Here is an 11,726-nt window from a genome sequence, read left to right as displayed (position 1 = left end):
GTTTGCTGTCGTCACTGCCGGATCGTCCAGCCGCATCGATGATGCAGTTGAAGTCACCGCCTAGGATGACCGGCCTGGACGTCGCCAGCAGCAGTGGGAGCTGCTGGAAGACGGTCAGCCGCTCGCTGCGTTGTACCGGGGCGTACACGTTGATCAACCGGAGCGGAGCGTGGTTGTACACCACGTCTGCTACGAGGAGGCGGCCGCCCACCACCTCCTTAACTTCGGAGATGGTGAAGTTACCTCCCCGCAGCAGAATACCCAGGCCGGAGGAACGGCAGTCATTACCCCCCGACCAGATCGATGGCCCGTGGGACCACCATCGCGACCACTGCCTGTAGGTGCTGAGGTGTGGTATTCCACACTCCTGCAGAAACAGTAGGTCAGCTTTGACCTTGGCAAGTTAATCCAAGGTTGAAACACATCGCGTAGTAGATTTAATGCGACGCACATTAATGGAAGCAATTCTTACACCCATTTTTTACTAAAAATTAGTTGTTGCTTCCCATACCATTTGTCCTCGCTAGTCCCAGTCCTTCCCCTTCGGGATGTTCCTGCATACCCATCGTATGCGCAAGCAGTTTCACGTTGGTTGGGCTCAGAAACCCCTCCTGATTTTTCATGCAGGGTTTGTGCCGCTCGGGTGACATCGGGGGGGTCTTGTAGGCAGAGAGGATTGGGTTGTCCTCAGCTGCTTCCATCTGTTCCTCCTCGAAAACATCACAGCTCCCGGTCTCCCGGAGCTCAGGTGCGCCAGACGTGTCTTTGCTCCCGGTGTCGCAGAGCTGAGATGCGTTGGCCTCTTCGTTACGTGTCGGGCATTGGGGTTCGGGCACGCTGGGCCCATCACAGCTTCCAGTGCCCGGGGGCTGGGATGCTTTATCATCCATCTCGGAGTTCTGCCGCCTCTTTTGAAGGGGCTGTCGTTCCAGCATTTCCCCGTCCAGTGAAGAGGAGTTGTTGCAGTCTGATTCAGAAGAGAGCCTCCTCTTGCCACTGGTTTGGGTGGTGGCTTTGGGATGTTTTTTCTTTGTGGTTTTCCTCTGGACCACTTGCCACTGACCTGTTTGTCCATCTGCTGCCTCCTCCTCCATTGATTCTGTCTGTGGAGGAGGGGTTTCCGGGCGCTGGATAGGTGCTGGGTCGTTGGTTTCAGCTGCCTCCCCTTCCTTCTCAGGCTGAAGTTCCTCACTGCGGAGAAGGTTGCTGGTCTCCTTTCGGACAGCGGACGCCTTCGTCGAACCTTCGCCCGGCCATTCCTTGGACCTTGCCGCCTGAGCATAGCTGAGACAACGTTTGGGGCAGGTCTTGTAGAGATGGCCTGCCGCACCGCACAAGTTGCAACACTTCGTCTGCTTACAGTCCTTGGTCTGATGGCCTTCCTCCTTGCAGTTCTTGCAAACAACCGTGCTGCAGTTGGCTGCCATGTGACCAGATTTGCCACAGGTGCGGCAAACTCTGGGCTGCCCAGCGTAGACCAAGAAGCCTCGACTTCCCCCGATAGCAAAGCTGGAGGGAGGGTGGATGATGGCTCCACTGGGATCTACCTTCAAGGTCACCTTGACCTGCCGCTTGCTGGTCCAGATCCCAAAGGGGTCCTTGACATCAGTGCTGCTGCCGGCCACCTCGACGTACCTGGCGAGAAAGGTGAGTACATCCACCACCGGAACATGGGGGTTGTAGAGGTGAATCGTCACCACCCGGTCCCGTTGTGACGGAAGCGTGAAGAGCGGCTCCGCTGTGAGGATCGACAGTGGAGCCCGGTCCCCTTTCTCCTTGAACGCCTTCAGGAACTTGATGCATCCCGCCACGTTCCGGAACGTCACTTCGAAGTATCCACTGCTGGGGAAATCCTGCAGGCAGAAGACGTCCGTCGCTTGAAATCCGCAGCAATCGAAGAGAATGTTCTTGATGAAGAAGGTGCGATCGACCAGTGCATCTCCTTCCTTGTCCGTCACGAACACCCGAACTGTGTTGCGCACTCCCTGGCCCGAAGCTCGAAAATTGGTTATAGCCATTTTACTCAAAGCTTCCCCATAATCACGCTTCGGTTAAACCTCATTAGCTACGATATTGCCACTGCGCAAAACTCAAATCCCCTACTATTACTGCTCTATTGTTCTTGCACTTCTCAGAGATTTGCCTACATATCTGCTGTTCTATCTCCCACTGACTGTTTGGGGGTCCATAGTACACTAAGTGTACTATGATTGCCACTTTTTTTGTTCCTTAGCTCGATCCATATAGTCTCATCTGATAAACCTTACAACATATCATCCCTCCTCACAGCTGTAATAGTTTCTTTGGCCAAAATTGCCACTCCCCCTCCTTTCTTATCCCCCTCCCTATCGCGTCTGAAAACCCTGTAAACAGGAACATTGAGCTGCTATTCCTGTCCCTCCTTCAGCCATGTTTCTGTAATAGCTATGATATCATACTGCCATGTGTCTCTCCGTGCCTTCAGCTCATCTGCTTTATTTGCTCTACTCCTTGCATTAAAATAGATACCCTTGAGCACTGCCAAACTTTTTTTTTTAATTTTCTAACCTTTGTTTCCTCTGTCTTCCAGACATTAATTTTCTGCCTTCCATTTTCATTTCAGCTTTTGTCCCATCTGAGTCTACCCTCAGGTCCCCATCCCCCTGCCAAACTAGTTTAAACCCTCTCCAACAGCACTGACAAAATGTCCCGCAAGGAACTCAGTCCCAGCTCTGTTCAGGTGCAACCCATCCGATCTGTCCCAAGAATCTGAAGCCCTCCCTCCTGCACCATCTTTCCAGCCACACATTCATCTGTGTTACCCTTCTATTCCTGTACTCATTTGCACGTGGCACTGGGAATAATCTGGAGATTACTACTTTTGATGGCAAGTTTGCTGATTTCTTACCGAGCTGCCTAAGTTCTGACTGCAGGACAACATCCTTCTTTCTAACTATGTCGATGGGTCCAATGTGGACCACAACTGCTGGCTGTTCATCCTCCCCCTTCAGGATGCTCTGTAGATGCTCAATGACATCCTTGACCCTGGCACCAGGAAGGCAACACTCCATTCCTGGATTCACATCTGCGGCCACAGGAATGCCTCATTTTTCCTTGACTATTGAGTCGCCTATCACTATGGCTTTTCCAGTCTTCCCTGTACTCCCCTTTACAGCTGAGACACCCATGGTGCCATGGACTTGGTTCTGACTGCTCTCCCCAGGGAAGCATCATTGTCCTCCATATTCAGAACTGAATACCAGTTGGAGAGTGAGATGCACTCAGTGTCCTGCAGTACCTGCCTGATTCTTTTTGACTGCTTGGTGGTCACCCATTCCCTCTCTCCCTGCTTACTGTTAAGCTGTGGGGTGACTACATCTATGAACATGCTATCCATGCAGCTCTCATCCTTTCAAGTGAACCGCAGTGTCGCCAGCTGCTGCATAAGTTCCAAAACCCAGAGCTCAAGCTGCCGCAATTGACCACACTTCCTGCACAAATGGTTCTCCAGGATACGGAAAGGATCCTGGAGCTCCCACATAGCACAGGAGGTGCACTCTCGAAGCTGAAGCACCCCTACCATTCATTTATTTATTAGTTGACCCTTTGCTACTGCTTAAAAAAAAACCTTACCAATACTACAACACCTTAGAATTATTAATAAAACCTTACCAGTACTGATAAATCCTACTAAAAATCAATACAGTTCACCAGTTAAAATAAACCTTACTCAAAAAATAATACTCAGCTACTCACTTGTTCATTATTATGAATATTGAATTTATACTGTTTTTTTTTTAGTCTGCCAGAGTTGAGACGCTATAACCCAACTATTTATGCACCCACCCGAACGGTGGTGTATTAACTATTTATTGATAATCCCTAACAGCAGTTACTCACAACCAATCACCTTGCAGCTTTCCTGTTATGTCACAGTTCACTTTGTTTTCAAACTCCGGTGGCCTGGGCTCCTGTCTGCTCCACTCACGCTGCTTCCTGCTGTCTGAGTGATCTCTCTGTCTCTCTCTCTCTATTTTATAGCTGTACGTTGTGAGTTGTGGATTGGTATTCAATATTTAGCTCTGTGAAAACGATTGTGAATGAAAAGTTAACTTTCAATCTTATGCATGGGCTGCTATGCAAGCTCCAAGTCCTTCACTTTGTAGTAATGGAATTGATACTTTATCTTTCAGTCTTAATCTTTGTGGGACTTTTTGACTGCTATGTAATGTGTAGCTCGGTCTAACATCTGACGTACATTATTGAGATTCGTAGGATCATAGGAAATAGGGGCAGGAGGCCAATCGGCCCATCGCACCTGCTCCACCATTCAAACAGATCGTGGCTGATCAACTACCTCTACACTATTTTTCCCCACTATCTCCGTATCCCTTGACATAACTAGCCACATAACTAGGGAGGTAGAGAGGGCGTTAAACGGAATAGTAGGGGCAAGGGATCAACTTTGGGAAGACAATGGTAAATCAAAGAGTAGAGACAAGGCAAGAGAGAATGGTATGAATATTGGAAATGATAAACAGACTGTGACAGGAAGGACAGAGCATACAAATCTAAGAGTAAATCAACAGATAAGGCTACAGGTCACAAAAACAATAAAAGGACACAACTAAAGGCTCCGCATCCGAATGCATGTACCATTCGAAACAAAACAAAACAGATGAACTGAGAGCGCAAATAGAAATAAATCAGTATGATCTGTTAGCCATTACAGAGACATGGCAGCAGGACAACATAGATTAGGACCTGAATATTGAAGGGTACATGGCATTTAGGAAGGATAGGAAGCTAGGAAAAGATGGAGGGGTAGCTCTGTTAATTAATGATGCTATTAGCGCAATAGAGAGGGATGACCTAAGTTGAGGATACCAGGATGTAGAAGTAACGCAGTTTGGGTAGAAATGAGAAATCATAAAAGGCAAGAAATCACTTTTGGAAGTGGGGTACAGGCCACCTAACATTAACCACACTGTAGGACAGGGTATAAAGGAAAAAAATAATGGCAGCTTGTCAGAAAGGTACAGTAATAATTATGGGGGATTTTAACCTACAGACAGACTGGAAAAATCGGATGGGCAGAGGTAGCTTCGATGAGGAGTACACAGAATGTTTTTGGGATAATTTCTTGGAACAATACATTCTGGAGCCAACCAGAGAGCAGGCTATACTAGACCTGGCATTGTGCAATGTGATAGGATTAATTAATGACCTCATAGTTAAGGCACCCCCAGGTAGCAGCGATCATAATATGAATGAATTTTACATTCAGTTTGAGGGAGGGAAGAGTGGGTCCAAGACCAGTATTTTAAACTTAAATAGGGCAATTATGAGAGCATGAAAGCAGAGCTAGCTAAAGTGAACTGGCATATCAGGTTAAGGGATAAGTCAATTGAGATGCAGTGACAGACGTTAAAGGGGATATTTCAGAATGCACAGAAAAGATACATTTCAACGAGAAAGAAAAATTCTGAAGGTGGGACCCACCAACCATATTTAACTAAAACAGTTAAATATAGTATCAAGCTTAAAGAAAAAGCTTACAATTACACAAAGATGGGAGACAGGTCAGAAGATTGCCGTTTTTTATATACTGTTCAAAGAATGACTAAAAGGTTGATAAGGAAGGTTAAATTAGAGGACAAGAGAAAGCTAGCTCGAAATATAAAGACAGATAGTAAGAGTTTCTATAGATATTTTAAAAAGAGTTAATAAAGTGAATGTTGGTCCTATAAAAAGTGAGTCTGGGGAATTAATCATGGATAAGGAGATGGCAGATAAATTGAACAGATATTTTGCATCGATCTTCACTATTGAAGATACAAATAACATCCCAGTATTAGCCGTAAGTCAGAAATGGAAGGGAGAGAGGAAATCAAGAAAATTACAATCACCAGGCAAGTGATATTGAACAAATTGTAGGAGCTGTGGGCTGACAAGTCCCCGGGTCCTGATGGACTTCATCCAAGGGTCTTAAAAGAAATGGCTACTGAGATAGTTGATGCGTTAGTTTTAATTTTCCAAAATACCCTAGATTCGGGGAAAGTTCTGTTAGATTGGAAAATAGTGAATATAACTCCCTTATTCAAAAAGGGAAGGAGACAGAAAGCAGGAAACTGCAGGCCAGTTAGCTCAACATCTCTCTTAGGGAAAATGTTAGAAGCTATTAAAGACATTTAAAGGGCATTTAGAAAAATTGAAGGTAATCAGGCAGAGTCAATATGGTTTTGTGAAAGGGAAATCATGTTTTACCAATTTATTGGAGTTCTTTGTGGGAGTTACATGTGCCGTGGATAAATGGGAAGCAATGGATGTATTGCACTTAGATTCCAGAAGGCATTTGATAAGGTGCCACATCAAAGGTTATTACAGAAAATAAAAGCTCATGGTGCAGGGGGTAACATATTGGCATGGACAGAAGATTGGCTAGCTAACAGGAAACAGAGTAGGCATAAAAATGGGTCATTTTCTGGTTGGCAAGGTGTAACGAGTGGTGTGCCACAGGGATCTGTGATGGGGCCTCAACATTTTACAATTAAGAGAAATGACTTTGATGAAGGGACTGAAGGAATGGTTGCTAAATTTGCTGAAGACAAAGATAGGTCGGAAAGTAACCCGTGAGGAGGACATAAGGAGGATACAAAGGGGTATAGATAAGTTAAGTGAGTGGGCAAAGACCTGGCAAATGGAGTATAATGTGAGAAAGTGTGAAATTGTCCACTTTGGAAGAATAAAAAAGAAACAGATTATCTAAATGGTGAGAGATTGCAGAGCTCTGAGATGCCGAGGGAACTGGGTGTCCTACTGCATGAATCACAAAAGGTTAATATGCAGGTACAGCACGTCATTAGGAAAGCTAATAGAATGTTATAGTTTAACGCAAGGGGAATTGAAAACAGAAGTAGGGAGGTTATGCTGCAGCTATACAGGGCATTGGTGAGACCATGTCTGGAGTACTGAGTACAGTACTGGTCTACTTATTTAAGGAAGAATGTAAATGAGTTGGAGGCAGTACAGAGAAGGTTTACTAGACTAATACCTGGAATGGGGGGCGTGGGGGGGGGGTGGTTTATGAAGAAAGACTGGACAGGCTAGGCTTGTATCAGCTGGAATTTAGAAGAGTAAGAAACGACTTGATTGAAACATATCAGATCCTGAGAGGTCTTGACAGGGTGGATGTGGAAAGGATGTTTCCCCTTGTGAATCTAGAACCAGGGGTCACAGTTTATAATTAAGGGGTCGTCCATTTAAGACAGAGATAAGGAGAAATTTTTTCCCTGAGGGTCGTGAGTCTTTGGAATTCTCTTGCTCAAAAAGTGGTGAAAGCAGAGTCTTTGCATATTTTTTAAGGCAGAGGTAGATCGATTCTTGATAAGCGAGGGGATGAAAGGTTATCGGGGGTAGGTGGAAATGTGGAGTAATCAGTTCAGCCATGAACTTATTGAATGGCGGAGCAGGCTCGAAGGACCGAGTGGCCCACTCCTGCTCCTAATTCGGATGTTCGTACGTATGATAACATTAGTATTCAGAAATCTATCGATTTCTGTCTTGAGTATATTCAATGATTGAGCCTCCACAGCCCTCTGGGATAGAGAATTCCACAGATTTCCCACTCTCTGAGCAAAGAAATTCCTGCTCATCTCAGTCTCAAATGGCCTGCCCTTATTCTGAGACTGTGTCCCTTTGTTCCAGCCTCACTAGCCAGAGGAAACATCCTAACTATATCTACCCCGTCACGCCCTGTGAGAATGTTGTAAGTTTCAATGAGATCACCTCTCATTCTTGGAAACTCGAGAGAACACAGGCCCAGTTTCTGCAGTCTCTCATCATAAGACAATCCCGCCATCCCAGGGCATGAGTCTGGTGAACCTCCGTTGCACTCCCTCTATGACAAGTATATCCTTCTTTAGATAAAGAAACCAAAATTGTACAGAATACTGCAGGTGCGGTCTCACCAAGGCTTCATACAATTGAAGCAATACATCTTTACTCATGCACTCAAATCCCCTTTCAATGAAGGCCAACATACCATTTGCCTCTTAATTGCTTGCTGCACCTGCACACTAGCTTTTAGTGACTCATGAACAAGGACACCCAGGTCCCTTTGGACATCGACACTTCCCAACCTCTCACCATTTAAGAAATACTCTGCCCTTCTGTTTTTTCTACCAAAGTGGATCACTTCAAACTTATTCACATTATATTCCATCTGCTATGTTCTTGCCCATTCACTTAGCCTGTCCGAATCCCCTTGAAGCCTCCGTGCATTCATTCTGTACCTTTCAATCAGGTAAATTTTGTCTGTAATAAAAACAAGAAATGCTGGAAATACTTAGTAGGTCTGGCAGCATCTGAAAGGTCACTGACCTGAAACGTTAACTCTGCTTCTCTCTCCACAGCTGCTGCCAGACCTGCTGAGTATTTCCACCATTTCTTGCTTTTATTTCAGATTTGCAGTATTTTGCTTTTAAATTTTGTCTGTTCTATTTCAGATTTTATATTTAAAATGTGGCCATGGTGACAGAGTTTATTGAGATCTGATAGTGGGTTTGTTTTTGGACTGTGATTGATGTATCAACCTGTCAGCTGTACTGAATTGGAGTGAAATGGAAACAACTTGTGTCTCTCCTCCCGTTGTTTGACTGTTGGATTGAAAATGTGTCTCTCGACTTTGGCATCAGTGTATGTCTGACTACTTCTTTTGTTTGTTCCAGTGGAACTGATGAGCTGGCAGTATCTCTGTGCTTTGTGAGTGATCCTGTACCTACTGTGTGTTGGAACGAGCTCGCTGCACTTTTCCTTGTGTCCAGGAATCACCACATCCATTCAGGTTCCTTCATGTATTTGCCTGCAGGAATGAAAAGTAACTCTTAAACCTTAACATAAAAGCAAAATACTGCGGATGCTGGAAATCTGAAATAAAAACAAGAAATGCTGGAAATACTCAGCAGGTCTGGCTGCATCTGTGGAGAGAGAAGCAGAGTTAACATTTCAGGACAGTGACCCTTCTTCAGAACTAGCAAATATTAGAAATGTAAAAGGTTACAAGCAAGTAAAGCAGGGGTGGGGCAAGAGATAACAAAAGACAAGGTGCAGATAGGAGAAGGTCACAGAATAGTTGACCAGAAGGTCATGGAGCAAAGGCAAATGATATGTTAATGTGTGCGGAAAGACAAAGCATTAGTACAGATAGGGTGTTAACGGACTGAAAATTGAACAGCCACAAGTACCAACATGAAAAAAAAAACAGTGGGTAAGCAAACTGAACAAACTATGAAATAAAATAAAAACAAAACATATATTAAAAAAGGAAAAAAAAAACTAAAAATAAAAGTAAAATGGGGGGCCCGTCATGCTCTGAAATGATTAAACTCAATGTTCAGTCCGGCAGGCTGTAGTGTGCCTAATTGGTAAATGATATGCTGTTCCTCGAGCTTGCGTTGATGTTCACTGGAACACTGCAGCAAGCCCAGGACAGAGATGTGAGCATAAGAGCAGGGGGGGAGTGTTGAAATGGCAAACAACCGGAAGCTCAGGGTCCTGCATGCGGACTGAGCACAGGTGTTCCGCAAAGTGGTCACCCAGTCTCCGTTTGGTCTCCTAAATGGACAGGAGAGCATATTGTGAGCAGTGAATACCGTATACTACATTGAAAGAAGTACAAGTAAATCGCTGCTTAATCTGAAAGGAGTGTTTGGGGCCTGGGATAGTGAGGAGAGAGGAGGTAAATGGGCAGTTATTACACCTCCTGCGATTGCAGGGGAAGGTGCCTTGGGAAGGGGATGAGGTGGTGGGGGTAATGGAAGAGCGGACCAGGGTGTCACGGAGGGAGCGATCCCTTCAGAATGCTGACAGGGGAAGGGAGGGGAAGATGCGTTTGGTAGTGGCATCACGCTGTACTAATGCTTTGTCTTTCAACACACCATTAACATATTGTTTGCCTTTGCTCCACGACTTTCTGGTCAACTATTCTGTGACCTTCTCCTATCTGCACCTTGTCTTTTGTTATCTCTTGCCCCACCCCTGCTTTACTTGCTTATAACCTTTTACATTTCTAATATTTGCCAGTTCTGAAAAAGGGTCACTGACCTGAAACGTAAACTCTGCTTCTCTCTCCACAGATGCTACCAGACCTGCTGAGTATTTCCAGCACTTCTTGTTCTTATACCTGAAGAATTGGTGAGGTAGAAGATACAAAAGCGATCAATGTAATCGTCCCAATAATAATCATTATGAACAATCACAAAATGAAAACCAGGAACACAAACAGTGTCAGTGTCTGACTCCACTGCAGTACTGCAGTATTCAGCTTCTGTTTACCAGGTGTTTGCAGTGGTTTTACAACAAGTTTGTGACATTCAGAAACAACACAAGCCCTGCACTGCTCAATGACTGGGACTGTCCGATAGAGCAGTGACTTTTACACAGTCACATTTCTATTTCAACAGAAAACAAGCAGCCACTATTTAAAATGTGCCTTTCACACTTCTCACCTGGTGTCTGCAATAAATGTTCTTTGTCTAACTGTCCACATCGTTATTTTGCGGCTATTTTCCCCCCACTGTTCACAATCCAACAAACAGTGAGAGACTGGAACTAAAGCAGGAACATTCCCTCTCCTTTGGGTGGTGAAATTGTCAGTGATTTTCAATAGTGATTTCTTCCCATTGTGTCTCCCTGAGCCTGGACAGACACTGTCCGAGAATGAACTCTCCCTTCCCCATGTCCCCGGCTCACTCCATGTTCCGGGAGCAGCTCCTGCTCCACAGTGTCTGTTACAAACACTCCCCGACTCCCCCTCAACTTCCCACCACTCAATGCTAATCTCTGAGCACATCTGCGGACACGCTCCCAAAGCAGTGGCTGCTGGAAGTAGATGCTGTTTGTTCCCTTCCCCCGGGCCCGGGAAGTCTCCATTAGCAGCTGATTTGAAGCATCTTCCCCTGATTGAGTGAATGGCCTCACAGACTGGGTTGGGGAAAGGATGCGCATGCGCTCCACTCCTCATTGTGACGTCCGACTGGGGGCGGGGCTACATCGCGCGTGCGCAGAGATCTGCAGCAATTCAGCATTCAAACATCAATGGGAACTTTCCCCATTTCACCCTCATCAAAGTCCCAAAGAAAGTGAAGAGGGGCTTGGACTGGAGGGAGGGAGGGGCGGGGTAGGGGGAACCTAGAACCTAGAACGCTGCCCACTTGCCCCATTTAGATGCTCAATTTGCGGTCATTCCCTGCAGGGGGTTTGTTATTATTGAGCCCCTCCTGGTAAAACAATCCGATAGAAAGAGGGGAGAAAGGAGGGAGCCGGTGTGTTTGCTGGGACCTTGCAGAATTCATTTCAGCAGCAAAAGTCCCGGGTTATATTAACCCGAGTGAAACACGCTCTCTGTCAGAGGAAAACCGAACAGCCCTTTTCAACTTTTCCTTCGAAATTAAAGAGACCCGGAAGTGTCTTAGACTCGCGAGTGGAGCCAGAGGACTGGAGAATTGCCAACGTTGCACCGTATGTCTTCAGGGAAAATTATGTTTAACTAACTTTCTGGAGTTTTTTGAGGAGGGAACAGAGAGGGTTATTGAGGACAATGCTGTTGATGTGTACATGAACTTTCAAAAAGCATTAGATACTCATGGAATAAAAGGGACAGTAGCAACATGGATACGGAATTGGCTGAGTGACAGGAAACAAAGAGTAGTGATCAATGGATGTTTATTTGGGCTGGAGGAAGGTTT

The 11,726-nt window shown here is 45.4% G+C and overlaps 1 pseudogene; it reads right to left on the bottom strand.

The window, feature by feature from the left end:
- Positions 1 to 2,034: 2,034 nt before the first annotated feature.
- LOC137363476 (U4 spliceosomal RNA) lies at positions 2,035 to 2,091 on the bottom strand (annotated as a pseudogene).
- Positions 2,092 to 11,726: the final 9,635 nt, after the last annotated feature.

The sequence above is a fragment of the Heterodontus francisci genome, unplaced genomic scaffold (genome assembly GCF_036365525.1).
Source record: "Heterodontus francisci isolate sHetFra1 unplaced genomic scaffold, sHetFra1.hap1 HAP1_SCAFFOLD_61, whole genome shotgun sequence".
NCBI lineage: Eukaryota > Metazoa > Chordata > Chondrichthyes > Heterodontiformes > Heterodontidae > Heterodontus > Heterodontus francisci.
Note: the sequence above shows the minus strand (reverse complement) of the source record. Positions and strands in the feature narration are given on the sequence as shown.